Source organism: Struthio camelus, chromosome 3 (assembly GCF_040807025.1).
Source record: "Struthio camelus isolate bStrCam1 chromosome 3, bStrCam1.hap1, whole genome shotgun sequence".
Lineage (NCBI taxonomy): Eukaryota > Metazoa > Chordata > Aves > Struthioniformes > Struthionidae > Struthio > Struthio camelus.
Genome location: NC_090944.1, coordinates 113245318 through 113271574, shown reverse-complemented (window position 1 = coordinate 113271574; position 26257 = coordinate 113245318). Strand labels below are relative to the sequence as shown.

Sequence of the window (26257 nt, the reverse complement as noted above, 5' to 3'; positions counted from 1 at the left end):
GCAGGGCAGGGCAGGGCGGCCCGGCCCGGCCCGGCCCGGCCCGGCCCGGCAGCGGCAGCGGCAGCGGCAGCGGCAGCGGCAGCGGCAGCGGCGCCGCCCGCGCACTTGTCCGCGCAGCTGCCCTCCGCCGCGCTAGGGGGCTGTGGTGAGTAGGGCGGGAGGAGGGGGGCTTTAAAACCACGCGGGGACGCTGGGACCGAACGCGTGGCCTGATATCGCAGGGCGCTTTAAAGGTTGAGACGGAAAAGGGAGACAAGGTCTGCCGCGGCGATCCGGCCGCGGCGATCCGGCCGCGGCCCCTCCGCAGACGCGCCCGCTTCCCCGCCACCAGCACGGTCCTGCCCGCGGAGGCCGAGCCGGACGCGCGGCGCCGGCCGAGGCGAGGCGAGGCCGGGCCGCCCGCTCGCCCTTACCTCGTGAGGGGCTGCCCGCCGCCGCCGCTCACCTCCAGCCCGGCCCGGCCGCCGCGGCCCTCCAGAGCGCCCAGGGGCCGTTACCGGGCGGCAGGGGGGAGGGGCGCGGCGCGGCGCCGCTCCCGGCCGCCGGGTGGCGCCGCAGCCCCCTCCCGCGGCCGCGGAGCAACGGCCGCGCCGCGCTTCCGCCTCGTCCGCCGCGGCCCCCTGGCTCCGGCGGCGGCCCGGGCCTCGGGGCAGGCACGTCCTGCGGCCCGGGCAAGGTCCGCGGGAGGCGGGCGAGGCCGAGGGGCAGAGCTGCAGGCCGAGGCGGGGTGGCTGCCCGCGGTTTGATAGTTAAAAGTGTAAATTGCGCTTGTGGGAGGTGAGCAAGGCCGCTTAGGCCTTCCATCGCCGCCTGGGCCTAGGTTGAAGCGGTTTTGTCGTAGGAGATTATGGAGGGGGAAGAAAATGGAGTGAGGAAGGAGAGACCAAGCTGCGGATGACACGGGGACGGTCAGGCCGCCGCAGCGTGGTGCCGAAAACGAGGGAGAGGTCCTAGGGAAAGAAGGTGGCTCTGCAATACGCTTCGTGGTGTCTCGTGCCGTTCTCACGCTCTCGGTGTTATGAATCGACGTAAGACTCTCAGTCTTCCTTTACAGTAAAGCTTTGTGACGCTGGCTGTCATGTGAAAAAGCCAAAACGCCAAGGGTACCCTGGATTAGCAGGGTAAGGATTAAAAAGGATGTCATTTTTCTTTTAAAGTTGTGTAATTTTTAATCTGACCTTCAATTTTTAATGCAAGTTTCAACTATTTGGCGTCATCTTGACTTACGGGAAAGACAGACAATATTGAAAGGATGTTGTGCGAGGCAGATTAGCAGACAAGATCCACAGTATATTGAATAAAAGTTTGCAGACCTTTTTTGATAAGAACAAAGTCAATTGAATTTATTGTGGTAAGGAAAGAATAGTCATACTGAATAAAATATCCCTGGCCTCACTCACTTTTCCAGTAACTGCCGTATTTCTCTTTATTTCCAAGCTCATTGAACATTCCTGTTCTCTTATTTTGTCATAAACCCCTCTATCGTGTCCTCTGTCCCTGTAACCAAGTGATACGCTCTTGCTAAAATCTTTAACAAACTCTTCCTAACTGAGCTTGTAAGTAGTGTTCCCTCTTCAACCTTTGACTTTCAATATTAAATGTGCTGACTTTCAAATGTGCTTTTTTTTCTAAAGATCCTGTATTCATCTGACTTCCATGACTTGTCCTCCAGGAAACTGTACTCATTCACACTGAATGGAAATTACCCTCTTTTCTACTTTCATATCTTTTTGCTCAAAAAGTCTCATCTGCCAACACAAACTGAACTACTTCTTTATGGAGATGGTGCCTCGGTCTGTCTTGCTCTTCTCTCCTGCTTGATCTGCAGTTCTCACCTGGCCGACATTCTTGTAGATACGCGGCACAAGCCCAGTGTGGCCACACTAGACCCTTCAACTCCATTCCATTGAGCCTTTCATGTTTCCTTCTTTCTGAGTCACTATGGACAGTACCGTTACCCTTCCTGTCGTATCGTCTCTGACTTGAGACAGAGACTGAAGACTGTGGGTCTGTTGACTAAATCTGGATCTTTCTATTCATCTTTGAATGAAATGCTCAATACTGTTTCTGTGTTCGTTCATAAAGCTGAACCTCTTGTCGCCTCGTAACTCAGTTGATGAAACTTCGTTTTCTTTGGGTATGAAAAATGCAGTGTAGCTCCACTTAATCTATTGAGAACATTGCCTGATTCACTGCTGCAAAGACCATTTTTGTGGCCCATGACCTTTGCCTGCTTTTGTTCCCTCTCCCAGCTGGCATGTCTTTAGTGGCATAAAGTACCTGTGTCCTATGTGTCCTCTCTCATTCGGTGTCGGGAAGTCAGCTATCCCAGTGGAATCAGTCTCCATTGCCCACTTCTTACACTTGCAGGCAACACCTCATCCTTCCTTCTTCATTCTCCTCACGCCTGGGAGAGGTGTCCATAAACATGCAAAGCCGTGTCACAGTTCTCCAAAGCTGCCTTTAGGTACTTGCTGACACCAAAAACCTTCGCAGTCGCTAGACTGGTGGTACACTGAAACCACCACCATCATGCAGGTGAGCATTGCCCCATTGCTTTCTTGCACTCTCTTGCCTGTGTTTGTTCACAGTCACTTCTCTTGTATTTAAACCATTTGGGTAATGTGTGACTAGAGATGTAGGCATCATAATGATGATGACTGATGAAAGGATGATAGAAGTACATTACATGTTTAAATGAGTTGCAGGAAGATGGTGCCAACTGTGGTACTTTTTAGGAGTTGGATGGACCTTTTGGGATAAACCAGAGAGAGAGTGGTGAAAAATAGTATAGTGCTGTAAAGAAAATTAATAACAGAGTAATCTTCTTCAATACATATACCTCTCGAAAGTTGTTCCAGAAAAGGCCATGTAAATTAACTGTGAAGTAAAAATGAAGGATCGTATTAAAACCAAAGTCATACCATTTTACAATAAGACATTCACAACAGCCATTTACAATTATTTTCTGCTGGAGTGAAAGATACCAGAATAGAGTGACATGAGTGATACCTGGTTTTGCAGTAATCACATGATAACTTTAGAGATTAACAAGCCCCAAAACCACCCTCAAAATAGGAACGTGGGACAGGAAGTGCCAATGCTGGCAATCATATCATAGAAGCCATCTCAACCTGCATTTTCAAAATGGGGGGGGGGGGTTGCCCTCCTCCTTATACTTCAAACCTATTTAATGAACCTCACTGCTGTTATTGTTAAAATCGTTTTTACTTTCTGGCCTAAAACATGTTGGCCAATTTATATTTGCACCTATTCCTGCACCATGTAACTCTTATCCCTCTTTGTTGTTGACATCTTTGATGTGTGTATACTGGGAAGTGTTTCATATCCTTTCAGATGTCATCTTGCTAGATCTTGCATAAGTTCCTATTATAAAATAGGATTTCAGTTCCCCGATCACCTTAAGAGCCTTTCTTTGCATATTCAAATTCATCTTTCCTGATCCTCGAAAGCCAGACTTGCCTGTAATATTCCAGATGAGGTCTCACTAGTGCTTTGTACAATGTGTAAAGTTTTCCGTATGTGAAACAGGAATACATCTCCTGGTGTCTCCAAGAATTGCATTTGTCTTTGTCAGAGCCGCGTGATGGTCTATAACCATTCTGACTGATGCTTCCAATTTTTCTTTCTGTCTTTTCCAATGATGACTCACACCTTCAGCTTACAGTGTCAATTGTGGTAGCCCCTAAACACCTGATACTGTATTTGCATTATTGAATTGCTGCAAAGCTTAAAGTCAGGTACATTTTCCTCTGTGATGCCCTAATCCTTTTCCCTGTTGACAGTACTTTCCAAATTGTTGCCATCAGCAGTACTTTCCCTAAAAAATTGTAACAGTGCCTGCGTAACAGCACCAGACAACGCTGCTGAATTTAGCAGATATTCCCACAATACCACAGAAGAGTTATGGCCACTAAGGGTCAGTAGCGCTTACATTTTCCTATGGTCTTGTGGTTTTGGTGCAACAGCTGAAGTCGATACAGACAGAAAGCCCTCTAGATGGCTGCATAATACAAGCAGTATGCATGTAAAAGTGGCAGTGCAGATTTAAAATGGAAGGAGGTATAACAAGCTACATCACTTACAGCAGGTTACATCTAAAATTACATCTTTTTAATTAGTTACATGGTGGCATCCAGGAGTCCGTGCGTTTCTGTGACCACGTTAAGAGGCTATTCGTTCACAACACAAAGTTCACTGACAAGCTAATTGAGCAAGAACACTGACAAACTCTGACAATAGTCCCATCTGGGAGATTTTGCTTCTAAATTAGATGAAAGGGTTTTTTTCACCCGTATTCAATGGATTTTTAAATAGTAAAATGTGACAAGAATCTCAATGAATGACTTTACAAGACTAGCTGTAAACTAAGCTGTAGAACATAGCTGGCACAAGCTAGGTATCTACACAGCCCTCGCAGCTTTAGACGGCATGGGTAAAAAGAGAATCCTGCTATTGCTATGGTGAATGACAGGGAGCTGATGAACTAGGAAGAAACAACCCTAGAGAAACGGTAGCAGAAAACCGCACTTCTAGTTTGAGCAACAAAAATGCAAGGTGTTTTTAAAATGTATATTGACATCCTAGCACCTGCGAAAGCCTGTCTGGTAGCCTGTTCAGGGTACTCTGCACTTTCTGAAAGGCGTCGTTTGGTGCTGTGTACACTTGCGTCAGGTTTCTCTGAAGTCAAAATACAGCTAACCAGTTGGGCAGAAGTATGATCTGTGATGGAGGTGCTGCTCTCAGATATGGGGAAGACAAATTCAGAGCATCATTTCTGCCTGAAGTTTTGTGCCACCACCCATACCGGTCTTCAGAATGGCAGCAGGGTGGAGAGGCAACGGCCTGCAAAAGAGACTCGTGTCCCTCATAGCTACTGAAAGCCAGCAGAAAGGCATACAATCTACATCACTGCCTTGATGAACAGGGAAGGGCATGGTGCCACCCTCTTGCAGATAAGTTAGAGCCTCACTTTAAAAGAAAGTCCATCTTTAGCAGATGTTCAAATAATCTTTTCTTTTTTACTTGCATCTCTTCTGAAGCTGGTATAGCACTTGTTCAATGTCTAATACTGATGAAGTTTAATTTGCTGGGTTCATGAGCAATTTAAACCTTATCTATACTAATTTTTTTTTTTGCTGAGAATAAGCAGTGTCACATAGGTATACAATTTCTGACTGTCAACGCCTTAGCGTAAATGAAATTACGCTGGGGAAAAGGAAGTGCTCCTGCTGGCACACTCCTTTTCCTTTTGAATAATTGGCCTAAATTGATAAGCTGCATACTAGGAAGACTGGTATATTGGTAAAGCTTTCCCAAGTAGATAAGGACTTTAGGAATAGTGTTAGAACAAAGACAGCAGAAATTATGTCAGTATCTTTCCTGGTCACAGCCAAACTGTATACTTTGTTAGAATTATGGTCCTGGAGGCCCGGGGAGCAGAGCGCAGTTCTATTGTTTGCTCTTGAAAAGAGGAGTCTTCCAGAGTAAGCTTTCATAAAGTTATTCTTCTGTATGTCATTTCAACATTACATTAGTACTTCCCAGCTATTATTTCCCAGTTATCCACTTGGGAAATGCAGTTTGTATAATGTATAGCTGGCTGTCAAGCTGTGTAGTTGGGTGAAAGCTTCATGATGTGTGGGAACCTCAATGACTTCTAGTTCACTTAAACCTGGAGTTTGAAGTTTTCGTTTATAAATATAAAGTTCAAATGATGTTTGAGAGACAGCTTCCCTCTCCAGTGTGACCAAGCGATAGATATGGTCATCAGAGACTTACGCAAACAACTTCCAGAATCAAGAAGGACAGAGGTAGCAGAAAGTCTTTAAAAGGACCTTATTATTGACTTTTTGTGCAAGTTCTTCAGAAGCGAGCACATTACGAAACTCTCAGTTCCTAGGGCTTCTTCATGGCCATGGTGAAAGGGCAGAGTGGGGGAGTGAAAGATGGTGACGGGGGTGAATGAGGCACTCTGTAGCTGAAAAAGTGAAACCATGTTTATATTTTTTGAGAAAACCTTTTTATCAACGCATCATTAGTTTAGAATACAGTTAAGAAGTCAAAATGAAAATTTATGAATTTGGCTGTAGAATTCTTGTGCGGGCTAAAGCACTGACTTCCTATTGCTTTTCTGAATATAAATTCCCCCTGGAGAGCCACGAAGCTGTGCCCTAAAACTTTACCTTATAGGTCTATATATCACAGTACTGGACCAAGCCTCTTGTTTTCGTTCATTCACCCTCTGTAAATCGTGCAGTAATGCCCCATGCATGCAACATCTTAATGATGGGACACAGTCAGTATCCACTGAAAGTCTACTTATTAGAAGTTCGGCAACATACAGGATTAGCCATGTATGTTTAAAAGAAATAACAAGTATGACAAGAAATCTCCATGTAGCAAAACAGCAATATTAAGAATGGGGAAAGTCAGTAATATGAAAGGTGTGGTATTTACAAAGGGAGCCAAGTAAGTCTTCCAATAGCCAAGTTAAATATGACACAGTTGAGGTTAATGTGAACCCTCCCTCCGTAGATCCCAAGCATGGAGTTGTGAATTCCAGGGAGAAAACATGTAAGTTTGCCCTTTTTGTCTTGTTTTGCTTGGCTTATCGAGTAGTGAATATTACACTAAGTCAGTTTTGGAGACATCTTTACAGGTTTATCTCTGCTTTGACTCCCAGCCCCCAGCTTGGCACTCTGTAAAGTACTAAGAGCATTTTTTTTTTCCATCACGTTTAGCTGTATATGTGTAGACCTTGTTTATAAAGAGATTCTAGCAATCACAAAGTCAGGATTTCTGTGCAGGCAGATATAATCATTTCCCTGGCTTCATTTTAATGAATCCCTTGCATCTTTTAGAACCTGAAGCTGAAGATGTTTCATGCTCTAAGGCTGGAAAATTACCATTATGCTTCTGACTGGGGATTCATAAAATTACTTACAGAAAAAAATACAGTAATTTAATACAATATTGTAACCAAGCAGCTCACCACTGGATGCATGCTGAAAATCTCAGAGGCTTCCTCATAAATACACTACATGCTTTGCTTAAATAAAGCCCTAAAAACCATAGCTCCTGGTCAGAGCCTTTTAAGGGATTTCTTCCCTCCAGTGAAAGCAGCACTGTAAGCTAAGCCATACTGCCTTGCTCTCACCATGGAGGTAGGCTCCGCTTGTTTACGGTTACTATAAATGAGCTGAGGTTTAACTATGCTACCCTGATCATGATTGAATCTTAATTAGCAATCCCTGCACAGCTTGCTCCCTTTTCTAAATAGTCAGCTATTAACCGTGAGGTTTTTCTTTTTACCACAATAATGTCTAAAAGTTGTCTAGTTTTGAGTGTCACGTTATGGCGTTTAATGGGATGGTGAATCAACTCCTACGTGCCTTGCCCATAACATTGAAATCTCACGATTGCTGGCAAGTAAGAGTAGGTAGTCCATTACTGTCCATTACTGGGATGTTTAAACATCTGGGTATTTCAGTATCTCAGTCATCCTTGGGCAGAACAGATGGCCTAGTCCAAAAATGGAAGAAGGGATTCTTCAGAAAATCCCTACTTGAGACACTGCTTTTCTTATCATTTTAGAATAAGAGTGGAATAAAGTTCAGAAAAAAGGCCAGGTCATAGCCATTTTACTCAATTTTAATTTAAATCATTACGGACCACAGCAAGACTGATCTCAGACAGGACAAGTAACTGACAAAACTAAGTGATCCAAAGGTGTTTTAAATTTAGTTATATTGAAATTGTAAATCAGATGCAAATCTGATTCTATTATATGCATAATACACATCTTTTTCAGTGGCATAAGAAATTACTCCTATCTGTGCACATCTATATTTAATCCATAGCCATATTTCTGAAAACACTGCCTTTTTAATCAATTCAGTGAATGGAATAAATGTAGCAAAAAAATACATTTCAGATTACTGTATGATAATTGACCAAAAATATTCAGACAGAAAGCTCGCTCTCCCTGCCTGCTAAACATTTTTTCTGAACTCTTTATCTCTTGACATCTCTTGCCTATATGAACAGCCAGCAAAGGATCGTTTCAATTGTCACTGCCATCTCTATTTTAACAATCTATTTCTTACTTCCTGCTGCTTGCCATACCCTTGCAAAAGCGTGGGCATAAATATCTTTCCAGGTTGGCTATGACTATTTTTTATTTGACAGAGTAGTTTTCTTTTGTCTTTTTAAAGAAGCTTGTCTTTAGCTGCAAAGCAAAAAAGACTCAGTGGAGCTGACTGTTCCTAACGTCACAAATGGCGCTAACAGCCCTGTCTTGTAGCCGGCTGTTGGAACAAACCAGCAGTGGAATCAGAAACTTTTCCCTCATAGTAATCAGCCAAAAATATAATCTCAGTCTTTTTCTGTCAGCTTCCTGCAAGGAATATTATTACTTATAAGTATTTCTGATTCAGAAGATAGTCTGTATACCATTATAACAGTGTAGTGCTTGGATACATTCTGATGTCTTTTATGAACAGATTTCACTATGTCCTAGCTTCATGAGCAATGCCAATATTTAACTTATTTTTTAAGGCTGCCGTTTCTTCAGGGCCTGTCTTTTTGTTCCGTGAGTGTGTGGGGCCCGGTCTTATTTACCAATTGTTCCTTCTAAGCTCTGCTGTAATACTAAATACTAAAGTGACTCAACATTTAAGTCGACATAAGTATATGACTTACCACTGCCACGCATGCTTCTTAGTTAGCAGATGTATTTGTGACCTGATGGCTGCAAGGTCCCATTCCTTCCTACATACATACACCTTGTTCAGTCTGCATCTGCCTTCACGTTGTATTGTAACTAAAAAGCTTGAAGTTTGTTTCCTAACTAAGTACACGGGTGAGACCTTAAGAAATAAGCTAACTTCCTATTATGAGCCAGAAGGAGCCTCGCTCTAAGCATATTTTGGGAAAACAGATACTTTTGTATGTTTTATCTGAGCAGCTTTCCTGCTTTGTGCATCGACTTTCCCCTCATTTGTCTCCATTTATGTATTTTACCTCTGCTCAGAAAGAGGATAATACTCTGAAATGGGCCTCCAAGCCATAACAAAAATGACTTCAGGAAGCAGATAGACATCTTCTGTTTTGCTGCTGTGTTTATGTAACAGGGCATAAATGTATTATAAATGATGAGAAGTGCTCTGTCATACTTGAAGCATTTTTGTAGATTGTTCTTGAGATGATGCCTTTCAATAGAAAAAAATTCAAAAGCTCTCTTGGTGCCTGTGCAAAATGCCAGCAACATCTCACCCTTTGTGGATAATCTCTTCATATAACAGTGCTAAAATATTAGCAAAAATTGCATTGAACTCATAAATATTTACAGCTATATGAAATGCTAGGATTTTGTTCAGCGACTAGCACAACTCAACTGAGTAACATTGCGTGCAATAAAGAAGTGGGTCACTACCAACTGCCACTTTAAAACTGCAGCATGATTTGCAAATGCATTGAATTGCTGCCTCAGGACGAGATACCACTTTCAATGCACAAAGTGCTCATTCAATACTGTAGATTTAGAACAGGCTTCCAACCTCACATCTACCATGAATTGCCATAATCTTCCTACCTTATTTAGTCTGGGTTGATAGCTTTTTATTGGAAAACAAGAAAGAGATTTGCCTCTTTTGAAACAGCACCTGGACATGGAAAATGAGCTGATTAAGGACCTGCCTATCAAATGATGCAAGCTCTAGAAGGGGACTCAACACGCCTGGTAGGAGACAACTCAGGGTCGCTGTCTCTGGTCTGACAGCTGGCTACGCAGTTATTCCAATGGAGGTTTAATGCAAAATGCAGAGACAATTGTATGAAAGACCAAAACCCAGGAAAGTCCTTTTCTTCATGACTGTTCCGGTCTCTAACACTTGCACTTTTTTCTCTGTCTTTGGCCCAGGTAACCTGTGATCATTTTTTTGTCGAGCAACAGTCATCCCATGGGAAAGTGGGAAGCTGTCTTTTCACCCCACATTGTCTTTTGTGAGTTCTCTTCTGCAATGCAGACACTGGGTGGAAACTCTCAAGATGAAGAGAATCAAAATCTGGCACTCTTACTTCCTGAGGTTTGCTCTGAACTCTAGCATGTTATGAGGGACGTAACCATTTGTATTTTAAATAGAAAGTTGCTTTGGGGGTGAGAGGACTGGGTCTGCTCCTGCTGCTGTGGTAGGGGTGTTCTGAGCAGCCCTGGGGAGCGCAGCGGGACCATTGCTGAGCTCCGAGATGCTCTGCAAGCCTTCACAGCACTCCCCAGGGCACGCAAAGTCTGCGCGTGAGCTAAAGCAGAGTTCCAGGTGCGTAAAGACGTTTGGGGTCGGTCATGAAAATGTCAGAGCATTTCAGCAGCCCTGGCATTAAATGGTTTTAAGTTGCAGTGTTCAGTTAGGTGCCTGTGGGGTACCCAAATCCTGTTTTAGATGCCAGTCCTTCTTTGGAAGTAGCCCATCATCCACCAAGCTGTTCACAGCTGTCACCCTTTCTTCAGAAAGTAGTTTCTAGTGGAAGTATGAGACAACAGACCTAACTCAACTAGCCTCATGATTCAAAAGTGGCAGCCCACACACAGGCAAGGCTAAAAAATAAAGCCCTACTATTCCACTTACCTTGAGAATTACTTTTTGTTTTAAAGTATGGTCTCCAAGAAAACCCTGCCTTCTAATGCCACTTTCTGGTGCTCAGATGGCCTGCTTTGTTCTGCCCCAGACGTGCTGCTACCTGATCTACGGCTACTTTGCAACACAAAAAAATTGACACTTGAGCTACAGGACTGCCAATGAGCTACACTCAAAGGCAGCTTGTGCCCAGGATTACTATCCACTGAGTTGTCAGTTTGTTTTCAGCTGAAACACTCTGTGGACGTTTTGAGTGAAATGCTATTAGCAGAATATCTCTTTACCATTTCTGTTGCAACATTCTTACCACAAGGAAACAGTGGGGAGCATTTTTGGTTTGCACTTTCTATAGCTTGTTCTAAGGAAATGCTATTGTGGATTGCTCTAAAAACTCAATTGTAGGTCCTGTGGTGTGACTTCAGCATTTAATCTATCCTGATTACTTTATAATACAGTACAGAACGCTATCCTTAGGAGTTGTTTGTATTAAATTCCACAATTAAAATGTACTTTTTTTTTTAATCTTCAAAGCATTTTCCAAACATTAATTTTACAACAGCCTGTCAAATCACGTGGCAAAATAAAGCAATGCTATCCCTACTTTACAGATAAAGAAACTGAGGTGAAGAAATGAAGTGATTTACCCAAAGCCTCCAGGAGGATCATAGAGCTGGGCCTGGGAGTTTCAGATTTTCTGTCTTGTGCTCAGAACAATACTTCCTGCTTCTCATCTAAATACTAACTATTGCCAGTAATCGTCCAACTCATTATCCTTCAGGGCCTGCTACAAGGCACATTTGCTTTCCTGAACTGAGAGAAGCTGTGAAGAATGGTTCTGGTGAGAAAGCCAACAAGCCTTCAGCTACTGGGTTATTAATTGCTGGGCGATGTCTCTTCTTGGAGTAGTCTATTTGGATAATTGTATTTTTAAAAATGTACTGGAGAGTACTTTGAGAAAAGTATTCCTTTTTAACTAATGAATGCTTATAGGGAATAAATATGTTAAAATAAGTCATCAGTATTCTTCACGTCAAGAGCTATTCTCATTTATGTCCATTTTCTAAAACTAGGAGACTCAACAGAAAAGAGGCAGATGAAACAATTGGAAGTTAGATATATACCTTCTTGAAGGGCATAAATGAAGAAATTGGTAAGTCATTATAGTTTGAAAGCAAGTAATTTTGGGGGATATTTTCTGAAGAGGAGAGAAAATAGGTAGAGAAGTGTGATATTATGGTAAAAACTGCTTCAGGAGGGTACTTATGTTCCCTTTCTGAGAGGCTTGCTAGCTGTGATTCCTCAAAACATTATTGTAAAGAGGAAAAACATTCACCACAGCCTCAGAAGAATTTAAAAATTTGCACAGTGTTTCAGAGAATAAATGTGACCTATTAGCGAAGAATACTTTTCAACAGTAATTTTCAACAAATTGGTTTGTTTTCCACTACTGTATAACATCGGCTTCTTTTCTTTTTCATTAGAAGACTAGTCAATTTTTTTGAAGCTCTGAGTGGAGAAAAAAAACAAAGAAAAGCGTAATTGCTAAAAGTATCTTAAGTGCACGCAGTAAAAAAAAAAAAAAACCATTTTCTACTCTGTTACCAATTTTATTCTTGGTATTGCTGTTTCTGTGGAAGAAACCAACAAGTTCTTGTTTACTACTAATACCTTTTTCTAGCGTCCTTTGTGAATCCCAGATATTTGGTCATAAACTGTGCAGGAGCAAGAGTTGGGCATTTTCAAACGACCTTTTTTGATTCCTATTCAAAAATCTGCAGTCACTTAAACCTCGCCTGCTTCACAGTACACACACCCACACAAATAGGACATTGTTCTCTATTCATCGTGCTTGAAAACCATGTCTGAACTTGTGTGTTAAAAAAAAAAAAAAAATCATGTGGACTTAGCTGTGGGATAGACGTTTCATTAGTATGGCCTGCAGCATGTTTTTTGTTAACAGCACATAGAATAGGTGTAGTGTAGTTTTAAGAAGTAGGACAGGATAATGCCACTTTCCCAGGGCAATGCAGTTCTTTTCTTACCGTTGTTTTAGGAGTTGGCTGACAGCGTGTGTTGCCTGCGTAGCTATTCAAGAGTCTGAATCAGAGAAACCCAGAGTGGCATAGTCTCTAACGCCTTACTTATACTGGATTGTAGCTGGATTTGAAAAATGAGATTGAGTATAGATCAGCCTTAAAAAGGGTTTTAATCAAGAGGAAAAGCAACGATTCCAGCGTTAATGAACAAAATAGTACTATCAATTTATAAACAGAGACAGACACAGCGATAGTCCATGGATCTAGACCTAGTACACGTAGAGACAGACTTTGCGTCCAGAGGAAGAATCTGCTACTGAAAAGTACTGCAGCCCAGTGGACTGCCAAATATCACTGGCAGCAGAGCAAAGCAGCATGTTTAAATCATTGACATGCTGTGCAGGGGGTTTTGGTCAAACTGGATGCAAGCACCATTTAGTCTTACAGTCGTCCCAACATAGTTGGTATAAACCTACAAGCACCCTTGAAGTTGGACGTGATATTCTCAGGCACGTTTTCTGCCTTTTAGTAACCTTTTGGCAGCCAAGCAGGCCTGGAAAAGTACATAGCCATTCCCTACTTCAGACTACTGTTCTCCAGACGAGTTACTTCTCCCCTAATAGAAATTTTTCCAAGGTAGGAGAAGGTAGTTTTTTCAGGTAGGAATATCACTCAGGTGCAAATCATACATTTTTCTTAATAGATCTGCTCAGTCTGGAGCTGCTTTTCTTTATTTGGACAGGTATTCCTTAACTATGCTTCACCTGAACAGCAAAGAGGTGTGTTTAATCAGGCACACTTACGTGATGGGCTTCCAGGAAGGATCAAATTATTATGGTCCACCTAAGCCTTGTTTGATCATGTCTACCTGGCTAAAGGTGTTCACATATTGAGCTGTTGTAATACCGGAACAATTTAATTTTTAAAGTGTTAAACTGGTCTGTGTCCTGTCTAAGAGGTAACTCCTTCTCACCAAGCAGGCAGTTCTCCCTTGGATATCAGCACATACTGCTCTCATGGGGAGATGGGAACTATGTACACATAGCTATCAAGCAGAACATTCCCATCCAGTTTTACCCCAATACACAGACTATCCCCAAAATGTCTGGTCCTACTGCAAAGGATGAGAGCAAAGCCTTATGTAACTACTAGGGACCCTTTAGGCTCCAGGTCAAAACAATCATTCAAATTAATGGAACTGAAGCGCACGCTTGAGTGGTTTGCTGAATAAGACTGATTTGCTCAGCTGAGACTTCTGCCTTTGAAGAGTCAGTGCTCCCAGCCGAGCTCTCATAGGCAGCCTTACAATAATGAACATACTCTGCATTTTGTTAAGTAAGAACGTGAAAATAGCACCAGGTGAGTAAGCAGATTGCAGTTTCAATGGTGTTTTCATCACAAACACAGGGTTGGTTTTTTTTTTAATTATTATGAAAAGATCTTTGACAATGTCATTTTAAGTAAGTCTTTCTCTACAAAGCCTTTTTATTTATTCTTTACAATTTCCATCATCAGATATTAGCTTCTTCAAAGGAAAAGCAACTTGTCAGAAAAAAAGTGCATATTTCAGAATTTAATGAGAACATTCATTCTTTTTTTTTTTTTTTTCCCTCTGAAGAGGATTATAATGTGATGGGTGAAATATAAAGAATAATTAGTCCCATTGGAGAGTAAACTCCGAACAATATTTTCTCTTTTCACAATCTGAATTGTGTGAATAGGGTTTGGTTTTGGTTCACCAACCAAGGAAATTATTAAAGAACTCTAATTGCAAAATCTTTGTACTTGTTGATGTGCAAACCTTAAAACAGGCAGCTCGGCTTTCATATCCCCAGATATGCTTCCAAGAAGTAGGTTAGAAAAATCATCATTTCACTTTTTAGTTGTGCAGACCTGTTCTGGATTTCGTCATTGTTTTATAGCAATGCTATTCAGAGCACAGGCCAGCTCTATGACTAGAAAGACAGGTTACTGTTCCATACGTGAAGTGTCAAATGAGTAGTGCATGAAAGCGTGTTTAGAATGCATGAATTCAGATCATCAGCCAATATATTTATTGTACATAGCACTAAAGACATGAACTAGCTAAGAGTTTTATCCTGTAATCTCAGAACTGCTAAATTAAGACATAACACAGCCAAGGGATCACAACAGGCCAGGGATGAGGAAAGACATGGTTATACTAATGAAAAAGCATAAAATAGGTTCCTCATACTGTTAGTTTCGGTATGTCTTTAGTTTTTCATTAAGAGCAAATCCTTTAAAGTGCAGAGGGGATTTTCTCAGGGCGCAGGCTGAGAAAACGGGTGGAACCATTAGGGAGAAGAGCTGGAGTGAAGACCACAGCTAATTAAAGTGGTCAAGCATAACCGGCATAATAGGCATGAGAGAAAGAAGGCAGTATCAGTATCCGCATAAGAAGGAATTGAATCGTTCAGGGGCTGGAAAACCAGCTGGCCAGCTATGCAAGGGAACTAATCTCCATGTTGGGGTCCTCATGTTATCTCAGCTCAGAACTGTATTTGGCAAGAGTTTATGCTGCTCTTAGAGGCCTCTGGTAAGTCATCTAGCGTAATCAAGTGGAATTTCAGACACACTCCCCCCGTTCATCATATTGATGAGGCTAACATGACAAAAGCAAGCACACAGATACAGAGACAGATACCTGTTATACTGTCCAGAGCCCTTCCACGCAGGCATTTGGGAAAAGACTGGGGAAACTACAAAGGAATTTCTGAGTCTCGTTTTCCTGATTCACAGTCCTGGAATCAATGCCAGACTTCCAGACTTATCTGGCTCCCAAAGAAGCCTCTGTCATCCTTGTTATATGTTGAAGTAATCTATAATGAAACGCAATAGCAGATTTTTTTCAGACTGGGTATTAATGTGGAAATTATTCTCCTGACACTGTCCTTCTGAGATGATCCCATTTTGTTATCCCATCTGTTTGGGTTCTTTGCCCAAAGAGGCTGGTCATGACCTGGGCAAAGATGACTTTTGTTTCCAGAAAAACCCCCAAACCAGAAAGTAACTTTCTGCTCACAGTTCTAAGGGGAGAAGTTGGGAAAGGGAGCAAGTTTCAAGATAGTTTCCAGTCACAGTGGGAAATGAGCAGCTAATTGTTGCAGCCACAGAATACAAAATGAAAAGGAAGCAAGACATAAAAATGCAGCAGTAACAGTCCTGGCTGCTAAACTAACAGAATTATATTATCTGTCTGAGAGACCATGTTGAAAGCTTGCTGTATTCCAAATCACATTCTTTTTTTCTGATGGGATAAGGCAACATCTTGTTGCCACCGCAAATGTCAAAAAATAAGTGATTTAAACCAGACGTATGATGTTTGTGCACATTTTAGGGCAGCTCCGATTTAACAGATGCCTTGTATTAATAATATACAGTTGTGACAGGAAGTGTGGTTTAGGTTCCTGGAAAAACATAAAAGCTAATTCCATTACTCCATTTCATGGTGCTTTTCCTCAAATGCTAGGCTGGTTTTGATTACACTGAAACCTTATAGTGAGAAAACTTTGTCAAGAGTATTAACTTATCGGTGCTTATCCTCCTTCCTACACGTCTCCTCCCGCTGACCTACATTCTGCGCTACCTGTGAACAAGCCTAAAACACACAGACGGCACTGTCCTACAGCCCTGGTAACACCGCAGAGTGCTTGTGCTAAGGCTGTTTCAATTATTATTTTTCCTTGGAGATACTGTGTTCTGCTTCCTGTTGCCTTTTAATTCTGCCTGAATAAAAGCATTCAAACCTCTTTCAGCTTAACAAAACGTTCCAACAACAACAACCCCCCAAAACCTCTTATCCATAGTAACTAGACAAATCATGGTAATTGATCTCTAGAGGGAGTTTATTAAAGGCCTAAGAGCAACACTTTCCAGAACACCGCTGTAATAAGCATGAACTCAAACAAACACTCCATTTGCTATCTGCATTTCATCACTTCATACATTTTGAGCAACTGGCTTGAAAAAGGCTTTTCCTTCCAGAAAAAGGGAAGCACATTCTGGTGGATTGAGAAATAACTTGTAGCAAATTCACTGCAGTGTTAAGTTTTTCTTCAACACCAGAAAATTTATAGAGCTTATGTATCTTTGTATGCAAACAAAAGTTATAATAAGAACATCTGCTCCTTCCAGTGCATCTAAATGCATATATTTTTATACCAGCAAACCTCAGTGAAGACCTGTATTCAAGAGCATTAGTCTAATAATTAGCAGAGTATTTTATAGCCAAAGAAGGATCAACTATTTAATTACTACCTGGTAGTAGAAAAGGGTAATTCAGACAACAGCAAGCAAAGAAGCAACCCACACCACAAACACAGACAAACATCTACAGCTAATATTGTGTTTGGAGCAAAAGCAAATGTCTGGAGGTGAATTACAAAATTAGAAAAAGCTGAGTTTAATAAGAGCTTAACTGAGCTGCCCACAATGGAAAGAAACTACTTTGAGGTTTCACAGGGCTCAGCCCCCCCCCCCCCCCTTTCCAAAAACCTCCCCGTCAGGGTATCGAATGACAGCACACTTAACCAATGAAAAACTAATCAGAAGCTTTACATCAAACTTCCATTATTTCGTCACCAGATAGGGACACAGTCCTGCGACCTCCTGAAAACTAGTGGGTACTTCCCCACCACCACCAAATGATTCTTTCCTAGGTATCACCTCTGCGTGTGGATCTGTCACTACCCACTCAGGATTACATTGGGTATCATGGCATGGATAATTCCTTACAGCCTAAGCGCTTGCTGTGGCTTGTGGACTTTTAAAAGGTTCTGGTGTTGTAGCCTATGTTTTGACCTGCCCCTTAGCCTGGGTGTTAGGTGAAAAAAAGGCATGAGGCACACGCAGCAGACCCAAGGGTAGCATTAGAAATCTGGGGGTGACTCTACAGTGCAGCTGACAGGCTCTCAGATGTGCTACCCAACCCCATGGTAGTCCTCACCTTAGAAAATCACTATTTGGAAATCTCATCAGAATTACATGAGGAATTATGTTTACATTGTTTTAATTATGGTTGCATCATTTTTTGTTCAGGCATTAAGAGGTATTACCCCTCCAAAATCCCCCTCTTTGAACTGGCTGAGCAAATGGAGAATGAAAAATCTATTTATCCATCTGAAGTGTTTTCTCTACTCTTACTATTATTGCATACCTTTACCACTTTACAATAATCAATAATAGTTTTCTGAATTGTTCTGAAGATCTTGCTCTGCAAGCCATACTTGTTGTTATTTATCTTGTAGCACCTGGAAGTGTAGCAAGTGATTGCATAAATAAACAAGAGTCATACTCACTGCTGTGAAGAATTTTCAGTCTAAAAGGGAATGTCAATGGCTAATGACTGCAATTAACCTTGCTTAATATGGGTAGTAGAAAATGAACTAAGCTGGTTATTTGTTCTGAAGACTGTACCCTGAAGTCCCTGCTGAAATTGCAGCTGTTCAATAGTTTTGTTGTACTACTTCATAGCAGAGCAGCTGATAGAAACAACGCCATTTAACTATGCTTCTGCAGACCTGCATCAATACAAATGCGAGCCTTGTACTCACTTTAAAATCATATGGTAAAAAAACTGAAGATTGTTACAATAAGAGATTCAGGGAGTAAAATCTGCTAAGTGGTGTCATAGTTCTGATTGTAAGCCATGTACAGGAAGATTATATCAGATATTGGAGAGACAAATGCATGATCCAAAGCCTGAAAGCTGAAACTAAAAAAAAATTCAAGTAAGAAATGAGCAGCTGTGAGGGTTCTTAACTCTTAGGTCGGCCTTCCAAACAACTGGCAGGTGCACCACCACCTGAAGGATCTACAGCAAGACTGAACTGCTTCCTTACAGTATACACTGTAAGTCAACTACATGCCAGAGGGATTTCACCAGGAAATCCTGGGTAAAGTTGTGTGCTCTGTGTATTGCAGAAGGTTACACTAATTTATCACACTGCTGAGGCATGTTCTTAAAATATATGAAATGCTAAAATAGATGGCATACAAACATTGACACAGAAGCAAAGTATGTTACATAAGAAAAAAGAAGATACCAGGTGGAAGGGAAGGGATTATATCCTGGAACGAAGAGTGGCAGCAAAAAGCACACATTATGCTTTCCTAGGCTCTAAGGTGATCTTACAAAACAATGGGATTATTTACATTAAAGAAAATCTGAAATATTAAAGTACAATAAGGAAATGCGTGGGTCCCTGTAAGAAGTCATCATTCTTCAAGAGATGACCCAAACAAATACTTCTGTCTGGGACCAAGGTGAGTGACAACTGTTGAAAAAGCTTTACCTCCCTTAAAGTTTTAGTCAAAGTGTCCCATAGGGAGTGCTGTCCTGATAGGGGAAAAGGATTAACTTGCGGGACTGGACTGATAAATAATTCTTAGTGCCAACTTAGAAGGAAAAAGTAAGTCCCAGTTGTTACAAAAAATCTTTAAAGCACTAAGGAGAAGAATGTTTGCCACCTCTGCATGAAAATCCATTTCAATGTGAAAATGATTACCTATCATTTGCACAAAGTCTAAATCTGAAATTTGACTTGTGACTGGCACAACTAGGTGCTAACTTGGATCACAGATTCATGGAAATGTGAGTTGGAAGAGGCGTCCGGAGGTCAGCCACTCTGGCCTCCTGCTCAAAGCCCCATTTCAGGAGAGCCATGGCTTTGTCTAGCCAAGTCTTGAAAACTTTCAAGGATGCAGATTTCGTCACCTCTGTGGGTAACCTATTCCAGCGATGCAAGATCCTCCCGGTGAGGAAGTTTTTCCTAACATCCCATCTGAAAAATGATATTCCAAATAGCAGCAGATTAAATTGTTTCACTAGTGAAAGCTTACGAGAAAGAAGTTAAGAAAATCTAAGGAAGCGTTTGGTACTGTGTGAAATGCATCTAGGGGGACTGAATGACTGCCAGGGATCTACGCAGGGACATTCACATGGCTGACTTGTGACACATTGTGGTGTCAGAAATTTCTGAGGATTTTCAAATTTGCCTCTCAGCACTTTTCAGAATGTGGCCTTCCAGGGAAAGAGACGTCAAATGGACTTCTGCATTACCATTTTGATCGCTATATATGTTAAGGAGTATATTTTTTTACATATACATGCACACATAAAAAGTTTATGTAGCGTGAAAATTTGAGTCAAAGCACCACAGTTCTGTGTTGACAGTAGAAATAATTTACAAAAACATTTTATTTTGATTACTTTAGGAATTTGGGTAGCTTTTACTACACTCTATGTTTGTATAACTACACTAGAATCAAATAAACCTTTGTGGAAATACTAACTGTATGTATTTGAGTACACGGGCGTATGGCTATAGCCAGAATTTTTAAATATGGAAAAGTATTATCCCAATTTTGAACAGTACTCCCCAGGAAAAAAAGTGTTTTGAAAAGAGAGCATAAGCAATTTGATAGATAGATGTTCATAACTGAACAAGTTGCTGACGCAACTGAGTGCCACTGCATACTCCTCCTTCAGTTGAATGATACATGTGCCTATGACTAAAACCAGGTGGACAAAGATATCCTAAATGCTGTGGTCATAGTTTTCCTGTACCTGTCTTGCTCTAATAATATAGCTGGAAAAAGCAGATAGCCTCCTGGGCGACAAACCTGACTTCAGCCGCTTTTGGTATGACACCGACGGAAGCTTGGAAGAAAGGAGAAAAGTGTATAATGAAGATCCCACTAATATTTTCTTTGGTGGAAGATGCTCCTTCAGGAGGCTTACAGAGTGAGCATCTAAGCAAAAGATTGAGCATTACTAAACCTCTGATGCATGTGTCTACACTACAACTGTAGCGTAGTCCAGAGATATCTAAGCTGGCTTTAAACGAGCTTGCTCAAATGCTGGCCACAGTCACACTGCAGATCGGCCTGCCAAGGCATGGGGTAGCTTACCCTCTGCTGATCTCCAAGCCACTGCAATTAAACTGATCCCAGTATCTGAGCTAGCACAGGTATTTCCGCAATACGTTGCAGCTTGAAGTGCAAACACGTGCCTTAAAGTGAAGAACTGGTCAATGCTGAAAAAAGCTTAGAACCTTATCAGCGCGCAAGTGGAAAAAAGGTAACTTGACTAAGTCATGTATAGTTGTACTAACGAAAGTCTGATTAAATCTAACACCTTGGAAAGGTCAATAAACACCGTTGCAGTTGGTGGGTTTCCATCAACTGCTACGGAGATTTATTAAGAAGCTTAGCTTTTCTGAGAGCTTTTCTGAGAAGCTTAGCTTTTCACCGAAGTGAAGACACTGCCAATTTTTTATGGTGACTTACAAAAATAGTGAGCCTATGTCATTAGAATAGCATTACATTTCTTCTGAAATTTCTGACTTTCTGTAAAGGATCAAACTATATTTCAAACCTAAACAATGCTTATGCTGATGTGTAGTCTGAGGATCTTTAGAGCAATCACGCAATCTGATTTAAAAGGAGATCTCTGGGACTTTGGCAAGGGTACAAGCACAGTGAGCCCTTGTACTGTGATAATAACCTTGAACAAGCAGTGCCCTAAGAATAACCTGAAGCAGGAGTATATGGCCTGGAAAGATCCTTATCAGAGTGTGGAGGGCTTTTGGGTGAATGTAGCAATTATCTGGTTTGCTTTATTCTTCTGGGTGCGTGTAGAATTATGTACAACATGGGGCCAAAAGGAAAGTTTGCATCCTTAAGGAATGTAAAATGTGATGACTTCTTGTATTTCACTTAATAGAATTATCTGACTATGCCACCAAAAGTGGTTAGAGATGCTCCCTTTAGAAAGGGTAAATTGACTAAGGAGAGATGCTTCCAGTAAGAATTCTTGTACGTGCATTCCTGGTAGCCTAGAAACTCCTGCAAAGTGTTGTTTCACATTTTTACTTTCGTTAAATCCTTTGCTGGGAGTACTAGAAAGCTATCAGTTAGGAAGTGGTGCAAAGTGCATCTCATCCTCATTTCATATTACAGGCTTCCTATGGAGTCTTCAGGAGCTTTTGAGTTTAATTTAGTTTCTGAAAAAAAGAATGTTTAAGAAGTGGAGGCTAATAGCTTCTGATGGAGAAACAGCATATGCTAAATCTGAATTTTTTGCTGTGTGCATAGGCATTGCCTGTTAAAAATACAGTATGCTAAAAAGGTCCAATTCTCCTCTAGCATTTCTAGGAGTCAAGATTAACACCAAAGAAGTGAAACTCATCTCCCCAACGGCGAGTTGATAAGTAGCAGCTCTTGGTGGACTGGTCGTTTGTCCTTCTACAGCCTTTTCATATCTTGGCCTCAGGAGCATAAACAGCTCTATGCACTGACTTTGAACATGGCTTTGAGCCATGCGAAAGTCCATCAAAGGCTATTCAGCATGATGAAGTGGATACAGTCTCTGGCTCAAGAAGACCACTAGCTGCAGATTTCCAGAAGCTAGAAGGGTATGCTGAAAGCAACGAGGCTGTATGCTTGTCTAGTACCTAGGATTCTGGGTCAGGACTCTGCTATTAGCCCACATCATGCACAAGCTACTGCATCAGGCAGACCTCTGCTCTGACTTGCTCCAGCCATTCTTGCATTCAAAGGGGAGGAAAACGGACAGTCTTTCAGGCAATGGGCTTTACAAATGTGCAATTGCCTTTCATTCACCATTTCAAGTCTTTTTTTGCCTCTGTGGAGCTTAGTTACTTGTCTCTTCAGAGACAAAGCGAATGTAACATCAGGGGTGCTGACCCACAGATAGGTCCTTGCTCCGCTCGACACACCCTGACTATTTAGCCTAAGTCTTCAGACAAAAGAGAAGCCACAGCCTGCCGCAGCATGCAGCTCAGAAATTAAAGGCAAAACTTAGTGATGATATTATGTTGTATTTTAGCTTCATTTTGTTTAACTTTGCAGAGTTAAGCAATGGGGTTTAAAGGACTGTTCTGTCCTGGACATCAGAGGATAGAAGGGCACACAGAGCTTCTTGCATAGAGGTGACAGTGTAAGACCTCCCCATAAATCCTAGGTGCGTAGGTGGAAGATTCAGTGCTCCCTAGCCACATGGACCATCTGGATAATTGTGGATCAGGACCCCGGAGGTGCTGTGCTACACAAATGCAGTCTGTGCATAACTCTAGGTCTCAAGGTCTAGGAGCATCCCTAAGCCCAGCAGCATGCTCGGAGCAGTCCCTGCACACACGTACTGTGTCTGCCAGCGCCTTGTACCCTGCTCTCCCCACAGAGCCCCCCTCTGCTCCCGCTACGTAAAGATCGCCAGAGCACATGTATGCTCCCCTTCACTTAGCCTCACGCCTCGGAGTCGCTGTCACTTTACAGGATTTGGCAGGCAATGTCCTGCACCGGCTTCCAGCCTCTCATCTGCAACGGAGCAGGCAAACATCACTCAACCTCAGACAATGAGGAAAAAAAGCTTTGATACACCGGCTTAGCAAAACCCAATGTCCTGGTTGCAAATCCACTGTAATCCCATGTTATCAGAAGGAATTCCCACTTGTTTGAGAATCAGGAAGCTGTTCAGTGGTATTATCCTCTGTAACAGCCACTCTTCCCCTGCTGCTCTGCTTTTTTTTGGTTTGTTTGTTTGTGCACTGCTGCAGTAGGTGAAAGATCCCGAAACTGAGCTGACGATAGCATTGCACCTTTAACAAACTTGCGGACTGATGGATTCTTACTAGCGACTGTGTTCACTGAGCAAGCTTTAAATTTAGAAAGGCAAGCATGTAGCTTAGCTGAAGGGAAAGTAATCCAAGAACTGATGATATTGTTAGATAAATGCCTGAAAGGACCAGCTGTAGTAAAGAATAACTCTCAACTTCTTTCCTAATGGACTGTGGCTCCTCCCAAGGAAAAAAAAAAGTGTTTTTATTATTCCAGTCTTTTACCAGAATGTGCTATCATAGCATATCATCAGGATATGCATGAAGAAACAGGAAAAGCAGTATACACATGTGCATGGCAATGTCAGTTCAAGATACTGGGGGGAAAAATTACTTCTAAGATTTCAAACATGTCCATTAAGTTAAAATATCACCCATCTGATATTTGAAGAAAACTTGGCTGGAGTGAAGCTCTGCAAATACCACATATCAAACCCTAAGTGGAGCATGTAACAACAGAAATTGTAACCCTCCCCCGGGAAAAACAAATGAACAAACTAATACCACCATACATGTTCTTAGAGGTCTCTCTCCCTGCAAATATTATAAAGCCCCCTGGTTTCCAGAAAAATGGAAATGGCTCTTTCTCGACAAAAGGCCCTTCAGTGCTCGGGGTCCATAGAGAAAAAAGACCAGATGTTAGAGGGGGGTGAAGGTTTGCCAGCTAGCCCTCCGCTGCGGATCGACTCTCTTGCACCACACCCTCATCCCAGCCTCTCGTTCGTACGAGAGACTCCCTCCTGCCTGCGGCCTCGCTCGGCAGTGGTGCCAGGCAAGCCCCTCTCACCGGCTCCCCGCACCCGGCTGCCTCCCGCCGGGTGCCGCTCAACACAGCTCCTTCCAGCCCCCCTGTTTAACGTGTGCGATAGCCACAGGCGGCAGTTCAAGACAAAACAGTGCCCCAAACGATGCCAGCTTCCCTCCTTCTCCCTCCGCTGCTAGCAATGCTCCCTGCCGGGGAGCAGGGCGCCCCAGGCGAAACAGCGAGCAGCTGCCACCACCGAGCACGAGGCAAGAGCCCGTGGGTGCAGAGCCACCTGCCGCAGTAGAAACGCCACCAGCAGTGGCGTCCCATTCCCAGATACACGTGTCTGCCCACCGCCCCGCGCTGCTCTGACCTGCAGTTTCTTTGAGGGCCTTTCATCCCAAAGCTGGCATACAGCACTTGAAGAGCGACTTAAGAAAGTCCCAGCCCTGGGGCCGGCCGTGCGCTGCTCGGCATCTCGCGGGAGCCTTCAGCATCCTCCTGCTGCACCTAAGAGCCAGAAGAGGAACTCTACCTTTTCCATGGCTCTCTCCCTTCTCTTAATTTCTGTGCAATTTCTCCAGAAGATATTCTGAACTAGAAGAAGATATTCTTGCACTTACGGAAATTTTTGCTGCGTTGAACAGCCCGCAGTTTTATCACGCGTATTCTGAGCTGGATTAGTACAGACTTCCCAAGTCCTTTGCATTCCACACGGCTTGTGCAGGGAACCCCCAAACAAGCTTCTCTGAAGCACTTGCTTTGCCTATTACTTATTTAGCTGCCAGCACCAGACAGAAGTCTCCAGGAAAAACAGTAGTTTGCAGAAACTTAATTTTTCCTTTAGCCAGTTGTGACAAAGTATCTGAGTAAATTTTAGCCCACTGATTGTTTTGGATCTGTCATCTGTATTAAAATTAAAAGTTTACTGAAAGGATCTCTTAAGAAAATTGTTTTAAAATATAGTCACATAACAATCCATGTATAAAAATCATAATTAAAAAATTTCAGACATCCTTTAGTTGTGGCAATTTTATTTCTGGAAACTGTTTTTGTTTTGGGTCTCCAGTTACAAGCCAAAAATCCACATTTCCACACTCAGGATATAACAAAGGCCTCTGAAATTGAAACAAAAGGACAAAAGTGACTTTCATTTTAGGGATCGGGTAGTTGACAGGGAAATACTATGGGAAACAGATGAGAAACACAGCCTGCAACTGAGCTGCGTGAAACAGCCAGGCCCTGTCTGGTACCACAGAAAATGGCAGGCACGTAGAACTTCTTTTTCCTTTTTGCTGCTTTTTCTCTTATGCTCTGTTTTATGTTCATTTTGGGAAATGTAAGCAATTCTTTTGCTTAAGGTGACTGTCCTGGCCGTACCTACCAAGTCCATGCACCACTCGGGGAAGCCAGCCAGACTGACAGGTAAATTCGGCTGGCAGGCGCCTGGCCCTGGGGCCAGCCGAGCGCAGGGGAGCCCTCGGGGAGGGATGAAGCCCGTGGCTCTGCTGCGGTGTGCCCGTGGGAGCCTGCGCACGCATGCGCGCATGAGGGAGGACGGTCATGACAGCATAGAAGATAAATTGGCCTGTGGAGATCTGCAAGTCGTTTGTGACCAGCCTGTCTCCCAGGGCTGGCTGGGACTGGTTCCCACAGAGCTCTTGAACGTTTTTTGAACAGAAAAGCAAGTTATTATCTATTTTTGCCAAGCGGTTTAATTGAAAAAGGAAGAAACAGCAGTTTTACAGATTGTTCATCCAAAAATGCTGTTCCCTGAAAAGCACGTATTATCTGCATACTTTGAGATGAGTCACTGATGTCCTGCTATGTCTGGAGAGCGAACAAACCTATCTCAGAGCAGACAGTGTCTCAAGCGGTAGTTTAGCTCTAGTACAGGTTACCAAGGGAGTCTGTGCAGCTCCCATTCTTGCAGATTTTTTTGGAACAAAATAGGCAAACAGCTGCCAGGAATGATGGGCAGGTGCAAAAGGGAAAGGGAAGGTTTCCCCCGAAAAGGGAAGACTACACCTCGCCATCTCCTGTGGTCCTACATAGCTATGAAAAGACCCTTCAGTAGAACGCTTTGCATTTCATTGTTAGTCACGGATGGTAGAAAAACCCACCTTGTATACATTCACTATCAACTGGAGCACACAGGAA

The 26257-nt window shown here is 42.5% G+C and overlaps 1 protein-coding gene and 1 long non-coding RNA gene across 13 annotated transcripts in view; one reads left to right on the top strand and one right to left on the bottom strand.

Moving 5' to 3' along the window:
• HHAT (hedgehog acyltransferase) overlaps window positions 1–548 on the bottom strand; it is a 198279-nt gene extending 197731 nt beyond the window's left edge. Inside the window, exon 1 of one of the 2 annotated variants that reach the window (XM_068939741.1) lies at window positions 414–548. The gene's annotated coding sequence lies outside the window, so the exon portion shown is untranslated. The remainder of the gene's footprint in view (window positions 1–413) is intronic. The other variant, XM_068939740.1, reaches the window with a different exon arrangement.
• On the top strand, window positions 28–25111 carry LOC104140277 (uncharacterized). Of its 11 annotated transcripts, none has more exons than XR_011140405.1 (4): window positions 71–145; window positions 1055–1121; window positions 6559–6597; window positions 9944–17955. It is a non-coding gene; the product is annotated as an uncharacterized lncRNA (long non-coding RNA). The 11 variants fall into 11 exon arrangements; XR_011140402.1 differs by lacking the exon at window positions 6559–6597 and adding an exon at window positions 2371–2538; XR_011140406.1 differs by lacking the exons at window positions 71–145; window positions 6559–6597 and adding exons at window positions 2371–2538; window positions 21863–25111 and having other exon boundaries at window positions 613–1121; window positions 9944–11808.
• Window positions 25112–26257: the final 1146 nt, after the last annotated feature.